General features: G+C 43.4%; 1 long non-coding RNA gene and 1 other non-coding gene across 2 annotated transcripts in view; one reads left to right on the top strand and one right to left on the bottom strand.

Annotated features, from left to right (window-relative positions):
* LOC138160577 (uncharacterized) overlaps positions 1-20,853 on the top strand; it is a 31,338-nt gene that overhangs the window by 8,672 nt on the left and 1,813 nt on the right. Inside the window, exon 2 of the long non-coding RNA XR_011168169.1 lies at positions 9,057-9,167. This is a non-coding gene — a long non-coding RNA (uncharacterized lncRNA). The remainder of the gene's footprint in view (positions 1-9,056; positions 9,168-20,853) is intronic.
* Positions 3,488-3,559, bottom strand: TRNAP-AGG (transfer RNA proline (anticodon AGG)). Its single transcript has one exon. It is a non-coding gene; the product is annotated as a tRNA-Pro (tRNA).

The following is a 20,853-nucleotide window of genomic DNA, read 5'->3' as shown; positions in this document are numbered from 1 at the left end:
CACTGAATCATACATATGCATGTATACATGTGCCACACGTATGTTACTGAATATTTTCACACATATTATCTTATTTCATTCTCTGAACAACCATGTCAAGTAGTCAGGGTAGACTCTGTGTTGCTCGTTATACAGATAATGAGGCCCAAATGGGTCAAGTAGGGTCACCCAGCTAGTTAAATGGCAGACTCCAGTTGAAAGCCAGGCCTGCCTTCCAACTCTAATTCCAGGGTCCTCACCACTAGGCCACACTGCTTCTCAGTTTATTGAGTATCAGGGATACTCCAGCTACTGATTGCCTCAAGGACTCTACTGTTAGGTTCAACTACAGAAGGAATTGGTAACATAACCAGAAAATGGTGGCAATACAGAAATAGACTCGTGACCATAATGACATACACAAAGTCTTTTGTGTCTATACTCACAGAGACACATAGGAAAAGGAGGGTCCTTTAGTCTCTTCCAGGTTCCCAGATTGATGAATCTCATCCTTATACGTATCTGTGGAATCCAGACCATTGCTAGGGGGAGATGCCTGGAGTTAAGCTTCAGATGAAAAACCCAGAGAGCACCACCTGAAGACTTTTCCTTTGCTTTGATGGCCTAATTCTATCAGAGCTTCTTCCCATGCTTGCCCTATCCCAGGGGCTCTTTGTCCCTCTTCAGCAGCTAAGAAACATCCAGGAGCATCATTTCTTCTTCTGGGGCCTCACTCCACAGGACTATCTTCCGTGCTACCTGTCCTCCTACCTACCCCCCAGCCCACTGCTGAGCGACGTTCAGAAATGTTATGGTTCTGATACAGTCTTTACTATAAAGACACATGGGGGCATTTAGGTGGCAAAATGAATATAGCCCCAGCCCTGGAGTCAGGAAGACCTGAGTTCAAATCTGGCCTCAGACACTTGACACACAACTTGCTGTGTGACCTTGGGCAAGTCACTTAACCCCAATTGCCTTGCCTTCCCCCTCCAAAAAACCCCAACAAAAACAAAACAAAAAGACAGCTTCACATGACTTCATGTGCATATAAACAGTCCCAGTCCTTCAGTTATATGTATTTCACACACTTTAACACAATTTCTGACAAATAGGCACTGTTATTTGTTGCCAGGGTTAAAGAGGCTTTGTGAAAGAATTTTCTGAAAGCCACAGACCTTTTTATTTGGCCTGCTTAAGAGAAGGCTATGTAACTCAACTTTTGGTGCTCAGGGAAGCCTGAGTTGGGGAGGGTAGAGGCAACAGGGGAAGGGCACGAGGGTGGCCTACAACCTCCCCCTGGCCAGCTAGTGCCAGGACTGACACCTTCAGCTAGGGAAGCCTGCCATCCCGGACATCAGCTGGGAAGGACACCCCAAAAGTGGGACTGGGGAGGGTAAGGAAACGATACAACCCAAGTATTGCAAGGGAGTCTTAGCTGTGGTCACAGGAGGGAAGCCGGGAGGGGTTTGTAATAGGTTGTTCTTAGAATTTGGTCCAACGCTCCATCAAACGCCTTTGGATTCTTATGCCTGTTTTCATGTTGCTCAGGGAACTCCTGGGTCAGGATAATGCAGGAATTTTACAGGGAGGCTCCTATTTAGGTGAGTCTCATTAGTTTCCCACCCTGAGGTCACAGGCAGGAAGGTGCCAATCAGCCAGGGTTACAGAGAAGGGCAGGGCATAGGAGGAAGATGCTGTGGGAGAAGGGGAAGGGAGCAGGCATTTATGAAGCATCTGCTTTGCACCAGGCACTGTTACCTGCTTTACAAGTATCCCATCTGATCCTTAACAACAACCCTGAGAACTAATTGCCATTATTATCTCCATTCTACAGTTTAGAAAACAAAGCAGACAGAGGTTAAGTGACTTGCCCAGGGTCACACAACTGGTATGTGTCTGAGGCCAGATTTGAATTCAAGTCTTCCTGATACCAGTACTCTAATAACTGTACCACCTAACTGCCTCTATGGCTAGGATATAGACAGATTGTTGGACTAGGAAAAACTAGGCCTGCCTTTAAAAAAAAGAGAGATTTTTCTAGACTCACACACACATACACACACACACATACATACACCCGATTCCAACCTCCAAACTTCTACTGGATTAATTTCAAACATGAATATCACACTTTTATTTCTAGAGAAACCTGTCCCACAGAGAGAGAAGCACATCATTGGACCGGATGGTACTAATTCCCAGCTTGTTAACCCAGCTGTGTTCTCTTTACCTTAGTCCAGAGGCTGAGCTGTGTCGGGTTAATCCTGTGCCTTCCACAACCTAGGGGTCCAGACTGGCCTTGGTTTGACTTGAAGTTTATCTTGAGTTTATTCAGTATCCTGTGCCTAGAGTTAAGGTCACTTCATTTGCTTGAACTTTTTCAAGTCCTAGGGATCCCCAGAACCAGATAACCTCAGTGACGGGGTTTGAGCCTTGTCTCTTATAGAATGGCAAAACCCATCAGTTTAGCACCAAGGGCTCCCCTGGCATGAGCCAAGATTCAGGAATAAAGATACTGTGTGTGATACATCTTTGAGGGGTTGGGTTGATTACTAAAGCTGGTACTCAAATCAAGTTCTCTTCAAGACAGAGGCATATAGATCTGGGTCGTCTGGTCCAATCTTCCTCTACCCCCTTCTTTTACAAGTCAGGAAGCTAAGACAGAGGACAGCTGGACAATTGGTTCAGTCCCCCAGCTGTTTTGGAGGCAAAGCTGGGATTAGAACCCAACTCTTCTGATACCGGTGCAATGTCCTATCCACCACACCACACTGCCTCCCTGTGGGGTGCCCACAGGGGATAACCTAAACCTGTCATCTCCGTAATCAGCTCAGAGAAGAGTTTGTTCTAATAAACTCCTTCCAGTATTCAGGGGCTCATCCTCCTTCCTAATCCCATCTGAGCAGCTCATCCTTCCTATAGATTCATGAAAATCATTCTCCTGACTATCTTGGCCCCTCACCCCTGCCTGTCAGTTGCTCCCTGTAGTCTTCTGGGTTTTGCTTGGGCAGCTGACCTTTTTTCACACCAGTACTTTAGCTTCTGCCTACTCTTTCTGCTCACTAAACTTTTGTCAGAATCTCTTATCAAAGAGATCATTGTGAATCACTGGGAGGGAGACCAAACCAGGGAAGCACAAGGTCAGACCCTCAGCCCTGACCCTTTTCACCCTCAGAGAATGTCAGAGGAAGAAGGGATCTCAAAGATCACCTCTCGAGCCTGATGCCATTTTGCACTTAAGGAAACTGACTCCTGTTTTACCCACAGTTTAATCTCAAACCGTTCTTATTTTGTGCCTGTCTGGCCTTTGTGAGAGAGGCATTTAGTTGTGGCACAAGGTATGTATGGGGAAACTCAGTGCAGTTTGTGCCCCTAAAATCCTTAGAATCATAGAACTAGTTCTGGAAGGGACCTCCGAGACCATGTAGACCAACCTTGTTGTTTTACAGATGAAGGAACAAAGCCTCCTTTCCACCCAAAATGTCAATAAAAGCAAAGTAAAATAGGGCTCGTCCGGGATTTGAACCCGGGACCTCTCGCACCCTAAGCGAGAATCATACCCCTAGACCAACGAGCCAGTGTTAAAAACAGCTGTCCAGATGTGGTTTTGCCACATCATCAGCATCCAAGTCTGATGGTAACAAGCGGTTGCTCCCTCTCTCCTTCCAGCCTACCTGGCTCTCAGCCCAGGCCTTGGCTGCACTCTGCCTCACTCTTTGAACTTTCTCTCCTCCCCTCACAGCTTCAGTGCTACAGTCTGGAGATTCATTGCTCTTAGACGCTGGTGTTTGTGTATATATTGGTGTGTGTGTGTGTGTGTGTGTGTGTGTGTGAGAGAGAGAGAGAGAGAGAGAGAGAGAGAGAGAGAGACAGAGAGACAGAGAGACAGAGAGACAGAGAGACAGAGAGAGACAGAAACAGAGAGACAGAGAGAGAAACAGAGAGAGACAGAGAGAGAAAGAGACAGAGAGAGAGAGACAGACAGAGAGAGAGAGAGATAAGGAGGGAGGGAGAGAGGGTTGTCAACCTAATCCATTGGTCAGACAGCAAATGGATTCACTTCTAAAAGATGTATAGGGACAGAATAAGCCTATAACATCTAGCAACTTCTCTAGGATACCTTTCCTTCAGAACTCTAGGAAATGAGCTTCATTGCAATCTTCTATACTAAATTAAGAATTGAATGTATAGACTAGTGGTTCTTAGATGTTTCCTCTCCACTTCCCACCATATCTCACCCCAAAAACAAACCAACCAACCCCAAGCCGACAAGTGTTACTGTAAGCAAGGGAAGTCTTCCTTTAACCCAAGACATTAAAAGCTTAAAACTGCTGAAGGGGAAGTAGGCAGTAGTGATTATAAGGGAGAAGCCAGATTAAGAAATATGAAAGTACAGAGAGAATTTGGTCCAGTGGAATGAATGCTGGCTAGAAGACTGGGCAGATCCCCAGGGTTCTAGATCATTTCACATGCCCCATTAGTAATTCCTATTCCATCTGCATTACAGTGGATTGTTGTGAGGGTCAAAATAAAATAATGTGCATGAAAATGTTCCTGTAAGCTACATAACAAATTATTGTAAAAACAATACCCTGGAAGGAAATTTCCCACTAACTTTTACTTGCCTCATCAAGGGTTTAACCAGAGAAAGATGGAAAGTCAGTTCAGGACTTATTGTCTTCTTAGACCTGCAGTTTGCTTCCTGCAATTTTTGACTCTCTCCAACCCTGAATGTCAGCTAACTGACTTATCTTCAGTCAACAAGTAATCAGTCCACTAGCACTTATTAAACACCTGCTGTATGCTGTGCACTGTGTTAAGAACTAGGGATACAAAAAAAGGGCAAAAAGTAGTTCCTGTTCCCAAAGATTCCACTTGGGAATGGGAACAGGAAAGACAAGAGGCAAAAATGATGCACAGACAATATATGCAGGCTACCTGGGGGGTGGTCTCAGAGGGAAATCACTAAGATTAAGGAAGACTTCAAAAAACTTGCAGAAATTGAGACTCTTGCTCTGGACTCATATGGAGGCCAAACTGATCCTGTAACTGTTCTCTTCTTCTCAGAAAAAGGGCATCATCACAGTAAGCACCTCCTACTGGCAGCCAGCACTGACTCAGGAGTTCATGAAGTGGCCACCAGGACTGTGAATATTCATCTCTCCAGATCTCTGGTTGTTGCTTCTAGATATGTGCTCAGGGAAGAGGCAGGAAGGCACAAGGCAGCCAGGAACCCAAGCTTGCCTGGCAGACACATGTTCTCTTTGTCATGTGTTCCAGCTGCTGTTGCCCCTGGGGACAGTGAGGCAATAGGGAAGCAGGGAAGAGAAAGGAACCCACTCTTACCCTTGCTGGAAGTACAGTAGAGAAGCAGGAAGAGTGCCAATGTTCTGTGTTCAAAAGAGTGTGTGGCCTCCATGCACTTCTCTGGGTCTACTGAGTGAGGACCTTTATCCTGACTCAGTGGACCAGCATCTTCAGTACAAGTCCCATCTAGGGGACCAAGGAACAAATCAGGAGTTTCTGGGTCATGCATGTACTTTAGCAAGGGCCAGACAGCAGAGAGTAGAAACCCAGAGAGGATACCCAGCTCTGTGGGAAGTATTCCAGCCTGCTCCTGCTACACACACACACACACACACACACACATATGCACACAAAATCCAAGGCTGCCCATTTTATTAGGTATTTGTTAAATTTACAATAAAACATTTAATGGGTACATGATTTAGATATAAAGGCTGATACTATAAGCAAACTAGGAGAGCAAAGAATAGTTTACCTCTCAGATTTATGGAGAACAGAAGAATTTATGACCAAACAAGACATAGAAAATATTATGAAATGCAAAATGGATATGTTATGTAATATGTTTGCATATGACATATGCAAAATGATTATATTAAATTTAAAAGGTTTTGCACAAACAAAGCCAATGCAGCCAAATTTAGAAGAGAAGCAGAAAGTTGTACAGTTTTTACAACCAGTGTCTCTGATGAAGGCTTCAATTCTAAAATATATAGAGAACTGAGTCAAATTTATAATAACACAAGTCATTCCCCAATTGATAAATGGTCAGAGGATATGAATAGGCAGTTTTCAGAGGAAGAAATTAAAGCTATCTATAGTCATATAAAAATGCCCTAAATCACTATTGATTAGAGAAATACAAATCAAAACAGCTCTGAGGTATCACATCATACTTATCAGGTTGGCTAACATAACAAAACAGGAAAATGATAAATGCTGGAGAGCATATGGGAAAATTGGAACACTAATGCATTGTTGGTGGAATTTTGAACTGATCCAACCATTCTGGAGAACAATTTGGAAGTCTGCCCCAAGGACTATAAACCTATGCATACCCTTTGACCCAGCAATACCATTTCTAGGTCTGTGTCCCAAAGAGAGATCATAAAAATGGGAAAAGGACCTACATGTACAAAAATATTTATAGCAGCTCTTTTTGTGGTGGCCAAGAATTAGAAATTGAGGAGATGCCCATCAATTGGGGAATAGCTCAACAAGTTGTTGTATATTAATGTAATGGAATACTATTGTTCCACAAGAAATGATGAACAGGTGGATTTCAGAAAAACCTGGAAAGACTTACATGAACTGATGCTGAGTGAAGTGATCAGAATCAGGAGAACATTATACACAGTAACAACATTGTGTGATGGTCAGCTATGATGGACTTAGCTCTTCTCAGCAATGCAAGGATCTAAGATAACTTCAAAAGACTCATGATAGAAAATGCTGTCTACATCCAGAAAAAGAACTATGGAGTCTGAATGCAGGTCAAAGCATATTATTTGCTCTCTCTCTTTTTTATTTTCCTGTAGTTTTTCCTCATTGGTTCTAATTCTTCTTTACAACCTAATATGAAAATATGTTCAATATTAATTTATATGTAGGGCCTATATCAGACTGCATGCCATCTTGGGGAGGGGGTGGTGAGGAAGGGGGATAAAATTTAGAACTCAAAATCTTATGGAGGTGAATGTTGATAACTAAAAATAAAAAAAATTTAAAAAGCAAAACCAAAATTAGTCTAACCTATGTGGGCTAGGGCCTTAGGAAAAGCTAGCCCATGCTTCATGGCAGGGTTCAGCTTGCCTACAAGAGATTTTTCCTAGCACATTCCTTTAAACTTATTCTGCCTTGGGATGGCTAAGTGGTGCAGTGAATAGAGCACCAGCCCTGGAGTCAGGACGACCTGAGTTCAAATGCGGCTTCAGACACTTAATACAAAAACTAGCAGTGTGACCTTGGGCAAGTCACTTAACCCCAATTGCCCTCCAAAAAGCAAAAAAACAAACAAACCCAAACTTATTCTGCCTTCTATAGCTAATACCATAAAAGACGGTCAGTATGTGCATTTTAATGACTGGTAGATCTAATGTCAGAGGACCTGGTTTGAATCCTGGAACTGCCATCTATATGACCTTCACAAAAGAATAAACATGTTTATTTCATTTGTTAACATAAATAAATAAATTAAAACATTTAAGAAAAAAAGAATATAGCTTTGTGGGGGGAAGAGGAGGCACTAACAGCTGGGGGGGATTAACATGAGCCTCTTGTAGGAGATGGTGCTTGAGCTAAGCTTTGAAGGCAGTTAGGGATTCTTAGAGGCAAAAGTGAGCTGGGAGAGTTTTCTAGATATGGGGGGCACCTTCTGCAAGAGCACAGAGATGAGGGATACACTGATATTTCTTGTATCAGTAAGGAACAGCAAGAAAAGAAGTTTGGCTGGACCATAGTGAATGTGGAGGAGAATGAGCCTGCACAGGTAGGCTGGAACCGTTGTGGAGGACTTGAATAAGTTAAGGTGTGCAGATGTTCATGACTGCTGCTGCATGTGCAGGGAATACTTACATGTCTGGAGTATGGAGCCAGTATCCTCATGAGTCCTTCCCACAGCCTTCTTCTGAGGTGAAAGTTCACCATTTAGTATTGCTACTGGCCTCCAACTCCAAAAAAATATTTATTTGGTTTTGGAACCTGCAACCCCTGTGACCACACTCCATACCCCCTTACAGCCCACTTGTCTTCCTCTCTCCCATCCTACCATCCCAACCAGCTAGTGAACCATGACTGTCTTTATCAGCTCTTGATGTCTATATAACAAGAACAGAGGCCCAGGGTGAGGCCGGGTGGGGGTGCTGACAAGATGAGAGAAGGCAGGCTTGGGAGAGTGCCTAGGCCCTGGGGAATCTGAAGGTAGTGAAGGCTGTGTTTCCCAAGCCATGAGTGTGGCTGTGACCCAATTTATGGACCTCCCTGGTGTATCAGGAAGCATCATGGGGCTTGGAGCCTGTCCAGAAGCTCATCTCTGCAGACCAAGGCAGTCTCTGAGAGGGTCTTCCGCAGAGAAGTGTCAGACATAGTGAAGGCAGACTAGCTCAGACTGCTCAATTTGAAGTAGAAATGCAAAGGCCTGGAGGGAAATACATGTGTTTTCTTCCCGGAGGACTTCTTTAAACTTTTATTCCCTGAAAAACCTTTTTTTGTTGTTTTTTCCTCTGAAATTTTCCAAAACTTTGTATTTCAAAATATATCCAACATGCTTTTATGAGCGCACCAAGTTATATATGATACATTGCTATATCCTTAAACTAATAAAATTACTTTGTTCAAAAGCAGCCTGGTTAAGTGTGGACAGACTCATCTCATCATCAAAAGGTTGGATACAAAGTGATTGATTTTCTGGTCACAGCAACCATGAACTGAATAAACAAATTATATTTGTTTTTAAGTTGCGTGTTGTCTGGAATGCAACACCGCCTGTGTAATTAGAATGACCGAGTTTGACCTTAGAGAAGAAATGAGGAAATGCATCTCCCTCCCTCTGCTCCTTGGGGAGTTAGGGGATTATGGGTATAGAACACTGAACACCATCAGTCCTGGTTGATTGGCTGAACAACTCTTTTTCTCTTTCATTCTGTGTTACAAGGGATAGTTCACTGGGCAGGTGGGGGTTGGATAGAGATATAATTAAAAGTGAGTGTGATATAAAATCCAAAAGATAAGACTTTTTTAAAAAATTACATTTTCCCATTATTTTCTAGGTGTACAAAAGTGTCATCTGCCCTAGAAACCATCCCATGGATACCCTAGAAAATCCCATGAATGCAGGTTTAAAGTCAAAAATACACACCTCAAGTCTTCCTGAGTCCTAGGTGAGTAAATGCTTGTCAGAGTGTCTTTGCATGCATCTATCAAACAGCCAAAGGGCAACCAGGTAGACAGAGCACTGAGGATAGAGGATAGAGCACTGAGTCATGAAGACTCATCTTCCTGAGTTCAAACCTGACCTCAGACACTCACGAACTGTGTGACCCTGGGCAAGTCACTTAACCCTGTTTCCCTCAGTTTCCTCATCTATAAAATGAGCTGGAGAAGGAAGTGGCAAACCACTCCAGTATCTTTGCCAAGAAAATCCAAATGGGGTCACAAAGACAAGCATTTAGTAAATGCCTACTACATGCCAGGTACTGTGCTCAGTGCTGAAGACAGAAAGACAAAAATGAAAGTCCCTTCTTTTAAGATGCTCATATGATCTCAAGGAGCTAATTTTTTCCATGCATCCATCCCCCACGGAGGTAAATTCAAGAATATGAGCCTTGTTTAGGTTCAAGAAAGAGGATCCCGATTGAAATTCTAGAAGGCTCCACTCCATCTAACCACTGTCAAGCTGCTCTAGCCTATTCCTTGGGCCTGTCCTGATTTAGCCCCATAGAGAGCCCTGGGTGATATTAGTCACCCTGACCAGCTTCTTCATGGCTTGAGACTAGAGGCATCTGTGAGAAAATAACCAAGGGGAAGAGTAGAATGACATTGTGGGGACCACAGGGGCAGATTTCAACTTGATGTAAGGAAAATCATTCTAAATCCCAAAATGAAGTGGTGGCCTTGGCGGGTCCTCTCTCAATAGAAGGTTTCAATCTAAGGTTGGATGGATGAGTAGCAATTGGAGAAGTTGGGCTGGGGATCTTCGATCAGGCTCAGATTGGACTACATGACCTCTGACGTCTCTTCCATCTCTGTTTGAGGTCCTGTGATTCTCGGAGTTCCTGAAACTTTCTTCTTCTTAATCAATCCATCCCCCAGATCTCTTGGGGTTGGGAAAGGGGAGCCGTCTTTGCTTGGCCACTGGAATACTCATTTTCCCTAGAATCTCTTAACTTCAGCATGAACAAAACCCTTCACCCCCTTGGTTCATCTAAGACAAACATGAGGCTTTTCAAAAAGCAACAAAGTAAAAAATAAATTAAAAAAAAAAGATAATAAAAAACATGTAACAGACCACAGAGAGGATCCTTTCTGTTACAACACGAGTGGTTTTGTCCCTGCCTGGCACAGGATGGATGAAAAACGCAAGACTCATGCATATGAATGTGAGAAAAAGTACATGAGAGCAAATGGGCCAAGAATCATGAGGAGGATTTAGAGGGAGAAAATGAAAACGTGTCGTGCTACTTTCTGTGTTGAAATGTAAGCATAAATAGTTTTACTAAGCAAGTATTCTTTTTTTTTATTTTAATGCTTTATTAACTTCTGATTTACATCATTTGTTTCCGCCAGATTTTGAGTTACAAATTTTCTCCCCGTTTTTCCCCTACCTACTGCCCCAAAATAGCAGTCCCACAGGATATCCCCTCCTCCAATCTGCTCTCTCCCATATTTTCTCCCATACCCCTTTCGACTTTTCCAGTGGATCTCTATGCCTCAGTGCCTGTATATCTTATTTCCCAATTACATGTAAGATGGTATTAACAATGGTGTATATATATACACACACACAAACACACACACACACACACACACATATATATACATATATATATATATATTTGAATATTTGATTTTAATTTTCCAGACTCATTCCCTTCCTTCCTTGTCACCCACCCTTACTGGGAGGATAAGCAGTTCAGTATAGGTTGTACATGTGTGGCTAATGCAAAACATTAACATAGTAGATATATTGTAAAAGACTGACTATATTTCCCTCCCTCCTATCCCACCTCCCACTTGTTCTATTCTCTACTTTGATCCCGTCCCTTTTCAAAAGTGGGTGCTTCCAACTTCCCTCCCCCCCAGCCTGACCCCCTTCCATCATTCCCCCTCTCATACCCTTCCCCCCCATTCTCCTGGAGGGTGAGATACCCTATTTAATGTGTATTTCACTCCCTCCTCAAGCCAGATTCAATGGGAATAAAGTTGACCCATTCCCTTTTGCCTTCCTATTCTTCCCCTTCATTGTAACCATTTTCCCTTGCCTCTTCTGTATGAAATAGTTTACCTCAATCTGTCTCTCCCCATCTCCTCTCATTATATTCCTCTCACCTCTTAATTTCACCTTTTAAGTATCAGCCTTTCCTGTTAAATTGGTCCTGTGCCCTCTATCTATGTATACCTGTAAACATATATACATACATTCACATATGTATTCATATGCCCATATATCCTCATATATATATATATATATATATATATGTATGTATATTCCCTTCAACTACTGAGAAAAGTTTCATAAGTTACAATTATTGTTTTTCCATGTAGGAATGTAAATAGTTCAACTTTGATAAGTTCCTTATGATTTCTTTTCCCTGTTTACCTTCTCATGCTTCTCTTGCTTCTTGTGTCTGAATGTCAAATTTTCTATTCAACTCTTGTTTTTTCAGCAAGAATGCTTGAAAGTCCTCTATTCCACTGAATGACCATATTTTCCCCTGAAACATGATACTCAGTTTTGCTGGGTAGGTGACTCTTGGTTTTAATCCCAGCTCCTTGGACCTCCGGAATTTCATATTCCAAGTCCTTCAATCCCTCAGTGTAGAAGCTGCCAGATCCTGGGTTATCCTGATTGTGTTTCCACAATATTCAAATTGTTTCTTCCTGGCTGCTTGTAATATTCTCTCCTTAATCTGGGAATTCCGGAACTTGGCTATAAATATTCCTAGGAGTTTTCTTTTTGGGATTTTTTCAGGAGGTGATCAGTGAATTCTTTCAACCTCTATTTTGCCCTCTGGTTCTAAAACATCAGGGAAGTTTTCTTTGAGAATTTCCTAGAGGATGATTTCTAGGTTCTTACTTTGATCATGGCTTTCAGGTAGTCCAATAATTTTTAAATTATCCCTCCTGGATCTATTTTCCAGGTCAGTGGTTTTTCCCATGAGATATTTCACCTTGCTTTCTATTCTTTCATTTGTTTGGATCTGTTTAACAGCATCTTGATTTCTCATAAAGTCATTAGCTTCCATTTGCTCCAATCTAATTCTGAAGCAATGATTCTCCTCATTGAGCTTTTGAGATTCTTTTTCCATCTGGCAAATTTGGCTTTTTAAGGCATTCTTCTCCTCATTGCCTTTTTGAGCCTCTTTTGCCATTTGAGTTAGTCTATTTTTTTAAGGTGGTATTTTCCTCAGTCAGGCTGTTGACTCTCATTTCATAATTTTCTTGCATTGTTCTCATTTCTCTTCCCAATTTTTCCTCCACTTCTCTTATGTGCTTCTTTTTTTTTTTTTTAAAGCAATCGGGGTTAAGTAACTTACTCAAGGTTACACGGCCAGTTATTTCTGGGTGTAGTGCTGAGTATCTGAGCCCAGATTTGATCCAGGTCATCCCGGCACTGGAGCCGGTGCTCTTACTTGCTGAGCCACTGTAATAAGAATGTAAATTTTAAAGATCTTCCCTGCCCCTAGGCTGATGTGCACCTGAAGCCTGGGGTGGGGGAGGCTTGTTTTTCAGTAGATACTTCTTGATTGGCCAGTGAGTCAATAAGGTTGTTACATTCTCTGAGCCGAGTCAGGAGAAAGCTATATAAGCCCTGATGTGTAGCTTTGTTTTTGGGACTCACTTGGAAAAGTGTTCTGTGATTTGATCTGAATTCTGGGAAGCCATTGTTGAGAGTCCCCCGGCTTTGAAAAACCCAGAATGTGGAAACCCAGATGTTGATTGGGTATGGATGTAATGGTTGGACAGTTTGGAAATCTGTCTACTTGATGTTTCTGTCTTCATAATTCTGCCTGTATGCTTTGAGGTTCGGGGTGCTGACCTTTTCTCCTGAACAAGGTAAACGATATATGTCTGACTGATTAAAGTAAGCTTGTTAACCCATTTTGAGTTGCTTTCCTTTAACAAAGCAGATCCAAGAACCTGTATGGGCAGCAAACCCTGAGGACGCGCTTGGGGTGCTTACTGCTACAGCCACCTGGCTGCCCCTAAGCAATTGGGGTTAAGTAACTTGCTCAAGGTTACACGGCCAGGTGTTTCTGGGTGGGTGCTAAGTGTCTGAGCCCGGGATTCGATCTCCAGGTCTTCTCAACACTGGAGCCGGTGCTCTTACTCGCTGAGCCACCTGGCCTCCCCTCTCTTATGTGCTTCTTAAGGTCCTCTATGGCCTATAACCAGCTCGTATTTTCCTTTGAAGCTTTTGGTGCAAGAGTTCTGACTTCACTGTCTTCCTCTTGTTCCATGCCTTGCTTCTTTTTGTCCCCAAAATAGCAGTCTGATGTTGGAATCTTCTGTCTGCTTTGTTTCCTTTGCCTGGTCATGTCGCCCTTCAGTCACTTGACCCCTGGGCTTTTTGCCACAGTAGGACTCTGCCACCAGACAGGAGAGCTTTCATCCCAAATTCTGGGGTTTTCTCAACTGCTGGAGGTATTAGATGGGTGTCCTCTCTGAGGTCTCCACATGCTCTGGCAAGCTGGACACACACCCAAGGACCTCCACCCTAGATTGCAATCCAGATCCAAGAAGGTTAAAGCAAGAGCTATTACCCCTCAGACTGGTGCTTGGTCCCCCTGCACTCTGCAGGCCAGGAGCTGAAGCTGCCACATGAAGCTGGCTGGCTGTGTGGGTTTCTCAAGGGCTTCTCATCCTGGGGGCAAAAGCCACACACTCCCACTTACTGGGTCCTAAAGTCCATACTGCACTGACCTCTCACTTTGTCCTTAACATTTATGTGTTGATAAATCTGGAAACGGCCACAGCTGCTGCTGATCTGGAGTCCCTCTGGCTGGCGGCTGGTCAGGCCTGCCCTGGGGCTAAAGCCTCATCATGGGGCTGGGCTCAGCTCTCAGAGCGATGCACTGGCCTATTCCTGCCAGCTTGCCGGTCTGTTCTCAGCGGGAGGTTAGCTTCTTTGTGTCATTTTGTGGGGAAGTTAGCTTCTTTGTGTCATTTTGTGGGTTCTGCAGCTCCAAAGTTTGTTTAGAGTCCCCATTTTACATGGATTGGGGAAGGTGGAAGCCAGAGCCCAGCGGAGGTCCTGATTCTACTCTGCCATCTTGACTCCGCCTCCCAAAACATTTAATTTTTTAAAACTGGAGAGAGTGCCTCATGAAGATGAATGGAATTTCTGCGTTATGGGCAAGAAGAAAACATGGATCCATCTCAAAAGTCAAGTGTGTAAGCATGGAGGAGTGAGCTCCATTGGGACCAATTGTGGTTTCATTGAGCTGGGAACTGAGGGATACAGAGTGAATGGGGAAGTAGGCTGAGATTCCAGAGGAAAGGAGGTAATGGGGAAGGGCCAATGTTCCCCTCCAAGTAAATCATCCCCTCCAGTCACACTATTGGGGCTTCATCTACTGGTTTTGTGAATTTATTTTTAAGGACTGTGATTGACCCTCTGAAAGTGGGGTAAAGGAACATCACTTAAGCTGCTCCCTTTTGGAGTGGGCTGGAAAAATAGGTGGCTCAGTGGATAGAGCACCAGGCCTGGAATAAGGAAGACCTGAGTTCAAATATGGGCTCTGACACTTACTAGCTGTGTGACCCTGGACAAGTCACTTAACCCTTTTTGCCTCAGTTTCCTCATCTGCAAAATGGGACTGATAATGGTACCTCCCTTGTATGGTTGTTTTTAGGATCAAATGACATCATCTTTGCAAAGCACTTGTTGGCACATAGTGGGAACTGAATAAATGCTTTTTCCCTTTCCTCCCTTTCTGTGTTCTTTATGTACCTTTTTTTTCTTTTGTTTTGTTTTTTTGGAGGGCAATTGGGATTAAGTGACTTGCTTAAAGTCATAAGGCTAGTAAGTGAGTCAAGTGTCAGAGGCCAGATTTGAACTCAGGTCCTCCTGACTCCAGGGCTGGTGCTCTATTCACTGCGCCACCTAGCCTCCCCCTTTATATACCTTTTAATAAGGCTATATTATGTTAATGCCTTGCCATCCTTGGTTGCTTTCAGCAGTCTAGGTCTTTAAGAAACATATTCTGATGCTACCAAGGGGACTTCCAGGTGAGGAGGAAAATAAATCCATAGAGTTACTATCAAGAGATCTTCAAGGTTAAACCTGGTCCTCTGAGCCCAGAACTTCAGTGATGGGTCATGGGTTATATTTAGAATTTTATTGACTGGCACAGCATCTGAAGGAGGCACAACCTTTCCCAATCTGAAACTCTAGCTCATATTCTCTCTGGGCTCCAACTCTCCTGATTCTCCTGTCTGGATAGTTCTATTCTCTACTTTGATTTGCTTCTATGCCTAGGCCAATAGCTGAGGCAGATCAAGTAGCCAAATATGGTTCGTCTCTTAATTGAAATCCAGCATATTTTCTCCATTTTCTTTCCAGCATCTGTTCTCTATTAAAACTGGCCATTCTGGAGAACCATTTGGAACTATGCCCAAAGGGCTATACAATCACATGTGCCCTTTGACCCAGCAATACCACCACTAGATCTGTATTCCAAAATTATAATGATGACCAACTAGGAAAGACAGCTCCTCTGATAAATATAGTGATCCAAGATAGTTCCAAAGGACTCATGATGAAAAATGCTGTTCACCTCAAGAAAGAGAAGAGAACTGATGAAGTGATTGCAGATTGAAGCATTTTTTTACTTTCTTTTTTTTCTTGCTTTTTTGCAATATGAAAATGTTTTGCGTAACTCCTCATGTATAATTGATATCATCTTGCTTGCCTTCTCAGTGGGTGGGGGGGAGGTGTAGGGAGAGAGAGAAAGAGAACTTGGAACTCAAAATTTTAGAATAAATGTTAAAACTAGCATTTGGGCAATTCTTTGGACTTCCCTTTGTGACCCTTAATGATCCCACTTTGGAGCAGGCACCAGGCTCTCCCCCCTTTTCCCTCCCTCTGACACTTGGGTGATGGGGAAAATCATAGGATCTGAGAGCCCAACCCAAACCTGAACACGAATCCCTCAATCGACAAGCATTATTCAGCACCTCCTCAGTAACTGGGTAGAAGTGTTTCCTGGTAAGGTGATTTCATTCTATCTGAGAAGACAACATGTGTGTGTGTGTGTGTGTGTGAGACAGTGACTGCCTTGGCCTGTCCTGCCTGGAAGGCCAGATATGTTATATTTCACTGTCCCCCCAGGTTTCTCCATTAACTCTTAAGGGGGTCTGGAGGTATAAATGGCTCTGGTCCCCACTGAAAGTGTTCCCTCCAGTTTAGGGGGTGATTCCTTGCACCCGTATTCTGATTAACCAATAGCAGTTGGAATAGCTTTTTCGAAGGAATATTTACTTCAAAAAGTATAATCATAAATATATAAACTTACTCCCCAACATGTGGGGCTAAATCTCCCTTTCCCCTTGTACCACATCTGTCTCTGGGGAAGGGAGAAGGTTTACAGAGTAGCTCCGTTCCTATACAGCACAGTCCCAAGTCCCAAGTCCCAAGTCTGAAGTCTCTTTGGTCTCAAGGCCCAGAATCCTGGCTTTTTGGGCAGGGCTTCCCTGCAAGGCCAGCTGACTGCAACATCTGTCCTGCAATCGGGACTCTGAGGCCAGCATGGCTAGAACCACCAGGTCCTGGGGGAATCCTAAAACTGAGGACAAATAACAACAGAAACAAACACCCGCAGGCCCCTTTCTCAGATCTGGGGTAGAGGTTGGGAGAAGGTATCCCCCCTCCCAGTTCAGTTCATGGCATCCACACCATGGCTGAGCTGTGATTGTCACCCTCTGGATACAGCAAGAAAGAGTGTAGAGAGGTTGGTCTGGCCTGTTTTAGCCACACAGCCAGTCGGAGGAGGCCCCTCCCAGCCACATGGTAGGAAAAGGCAGGATGCTGGGGGCTCCATGTTGGGAGACTTGGACACCCTCCCCCCCATCAGCCCCCTTATATAAGCATATATGAGATAGATGCAAATTAAGGTTGAAGGGCAGAGACAATGGATTCACTCTGCTCCCCAGCATCTCACTCTGGGAGAGTTCTAATAGCTAGGAAGGCCTTCCTTACTTCAGGGGTAAATTAACCCCGCTGTTAAATTTGAGCCATTGCTTTTAGTTCTCAAGCAAAACAGATCTAATCCCTCCTCCATGGGACATCTAGTCAAGTACTTTAAGACAGCTATGATGCCCTTCCCCACCTTCTAAGGCATCCCTTCTCCAAGCAAAACATTCCAAGTTCCTTCAATGATTCTCACACAATGAAGGCAGGGGTGGGGAACCTTCAGCCTCAAGGCCACCTGTGGCCTTCTAGGTCCTTGGGTGTGGCCTTTTGACTGAGTACAGGTTTTACAGAAAAAATCCTTTTATTAAGGGGATTTGTTCTGTGAAGTTTAGATTCAGTCAAAGGGACACACTTGAGGACCTAGAGGGCCACATGTGACCTCAAGGCTGCAGGTTCCCACCTCTGGTCTAACCCCTTCACCGTCCTGATTGCCCTCCTCTGGACAATGTCTTTCTTAAAATGTAGTGCTTGGAGATGAATACAATGGGACCCCTACCTCCTAACCCTGGATACTTACTCTTTTAATGTAGTCAGGTAAGAGCTAACATTTATATGGCACTTTAATGTTTGCAAAGAGTTTTATAAATATGATTTCAACTGATACTCATAACCACCCTGGGAGGTAGGTTCTATTATTATCCTCATTTTACAAATGAGGAAACTGAGGCACAGAGGGTTAAGTGGCTTGCCCAGGGTCACACAACTAGTAAATATCTGAGGATGAATTTGAACTCAGGTCTTTCTTACTCCAAGACTAGTACTCTATCCACTCTGCCACTTAGCTGATTTAGCTTTCATTGAGGCCATACCACATATGGACTGGAGAAGTCATGACTCTTCACTGGAGGTATTTTATTTTTAGATTTTATTCATTTTTTAATCTGAACATAACATACAACAGATAAAATGAGCATTTCCATATATAATGTAGAAAAAAATAAGACATTGAAGCTGTGAATCTCTAATATATACAGCTTGCTTTTAAGCATGTAATTCAACATGGAACTTTCAAGGCTGTTTTGCTTGTCTGGGATCCCTTCTGGTTTTCTCTTTGTTCTTTCCTAACTTTAAAAGGAGGGGAACTCGGTTTCTACCCACTTCTCCCTCTTACCTCCTGTGATAGTAATGGAATATAAAGATTCCCCTGTATTGGCTTGGTTTTCAAATTGATTGTGTTAAAACCCAGAGCTTGTTAATCCCACCTGTGGGATGGACTTGTTGACTTGAAAAGAGAGTCCTGAACTGGGAGGAGCTGGTGATGTAGATTTGGAGACACAAGAGAGAGGCAGAAGAACTTTTTTGGAAGCAGCACCTTGTGGAAGCAGAGAGAGAGACTGAGAGGATTGCTAAGGGCCACTTTGAATTGCCCTGGACTTTTGAGACCTGCCCCCTGAGCTGCCAAGGACTGAGGAGACGTGGCTGTTTTGCTGGTACTTTGTCTGTCTGTTTTGATGTTGTTTTGCCAGATTTGTCCACTGGTGAAAGACAGTCCTGTTGTTGAAGAAATACTGGAACCTGGCTGCTGGTTAAGAGCTCCTGAGACTGTCCAGCAGACAGAGAGTGAATACTGTCCACTGGTGAAGAGCAGTGCTGTTGTTGCAGGGGTCTGGGAACCTTTCTGTTGGTTCAGAAGCCCTGAAGAAGGATTTTCTTGTTGTATGTTTACAGAAATCCTGGGAGAGGGTTTTGCTAATGTTTTCAGGGGTTCTAGGACTGTTCTGCAGACAGAGGATGAATTAATGAAGAGACTGGCAATGTATCTTGTGGCCTTGCTAAGCCTTGTCTCCCCAGGAACTAAGATTGCTGAGAACTTGCCTCGTGTCAAGATGAAGAAAAGACCTCCATTTGGGTATTAAGTGCTGTGCTTAAACTTGTTGTAACTCTGGGGTAGATTCAATTGTGATCCAGGGCTGGGGAATTTTTGACCATTTTGTGTTCTATGGTTGAACAAATGAATCTACTTTACTTAGATTGGAAACTAATCTCCATTTGAGAAGAGGGGTTTTGTGATGGACTAAATGAAGGTACAGCCTAGGGGTGGAGTAGTATTTAGAACAGGGACTTTGTAATTGATTGAATGAATGGAAGGTCCTGGGGTGGGGTAGTACTTGGAGATTATTTAATCACACTTAGTAATTTTGAATGATGTCATGTTTTGATCTTCTCTGTTCTTGGTTTGTCACTGAGTAAAATGGAGAGCACCTATGCTGGTATTTTGAACCTTGGGAAGTTGCCTTTCCTTGGCATTATATTACACCTCCCTACCTACTCCAGGGGGAAAACCCTTTATAACAAATATGTGTACTCAAGCAAAACAAATTCCTACATGGCGACAGTCAAGAATGTGTGTTCCATTTTGCTGCCTGAGTCCATCACCTCTCTGTCAGGAAGCAGGTGACACCCTTATCTTTGGTCCTCTGGAACCTTGGTTGGTCATTACAATGATGAGCATCCTTAAGTCTTTCAGACTTGCTCCTGTAAAAACTGTTACACTAGTTCTTCATACTCTACGCTGCTTCCGTTCATTGAAGCCTTCCCAAGTTTCTTGGAAACCGTCCCTTTCATCATCTCTATAGTACAACAATATCTCATTCTATTTACATGCCATCATTTGTTCAGTAGCTCCCCAGTAGATGAGCACTCAGTTTCTAGTTCTTTGGCACTGCAAAAACAGTTGTTACACATGGGAGTCCTTGCTCTTTTTCTATGATCTCTCTGGGGATATGAGCCTAGTAGGAGGATCAAACAGTATGCATAATTCAGTATGACTTTAGGGGCATAATTCCAAGTGACTTTCCAAAATGGCTTTGTGAATGCAGAGCTCCACTGACAGTGCATCAACGTGCCTGTTTTCCCACAACCCCTCCAACATTTGTCGTTTTCCTCTTTTGGTAAGCTTTGCCAATTTGATGGGTGGCTTGCTAAGAGGTCTTCAAGCAAGGATGGATGACCACTGGTCTGTCCACTGAACCCAAGGCAGCCAGGGAGTGCCATGGATAGAGAACTGGACTGAAGTCATGAAGGCTCATCTTCATGCGTTCAAATTCAGCCTTAGACACTTACTAGCTTGGTGGACCCTGGGCAAGTCACTTAACCCTGTTTGCCTCAGTTTCCTCATCTATAAAATGACCTGGAGAGGGAAATAGCAAACCACTCCAGTATCTTTGCAAAAAAAAAAAGCCCCATATAGGCTCACAAAGGGTTAGACATGACTGAAAGGACCACTAAATCCTGAGATCTTTCTCTCATGTGAACTGCTCACTCACTGCTGCCACCACTTTGCATTTTAAAGTCCACACTCCTCCCATTCCATTTCATCCGAATAGATTCACCCCATTATCGGAGCCCACCAAGAAGACCCTTGTGATTCACTCTCTAGTGCTATTCCTCCTTACTCTGTGCAAACTGGAAACTTGTTCAGCGAGAATGACATCAGCGCCTGTCTCTAGGTTATAAATTGTTTTGTTTTGTCTGTAGATGTAATTTCATTAGTATAGTGAACTCCTGGGGAGGAAATTCCCCCTACCAATTCAGTTAAGTACTTATTTTGGCCTTTACAATGTTAAAGATTGGCCTGGAGGCAAAAAGGGTAAATGGCTGGTTCAAAGTCACACAACCATGGTGACCTTGAACCCAGGCCTTCCTAACTCCAA

This window comes from Petaurus breviceps, unplaced genomic scaffold (genome assembly GCF_028583685.1).
Source record: "Petaurus breviceps papuanus isolate PSGF00001 unplaced genomic scaffold, PetGlider_PUasm1.0 181, whole genome shotgun sequence".
In the NCBI taxonomy this organism is placed as follows: domain Eukaryota; kingdom Metazoa; phylum Chordata; class Mammalia; order Diprotodontia; family Petauridae; genus Petaurus; species Petaurus breviceps.
Note: the sequence above shows the minus strand (reverse complement) of the source record. Positions and strands in the feature narration are given on the sequence as shown.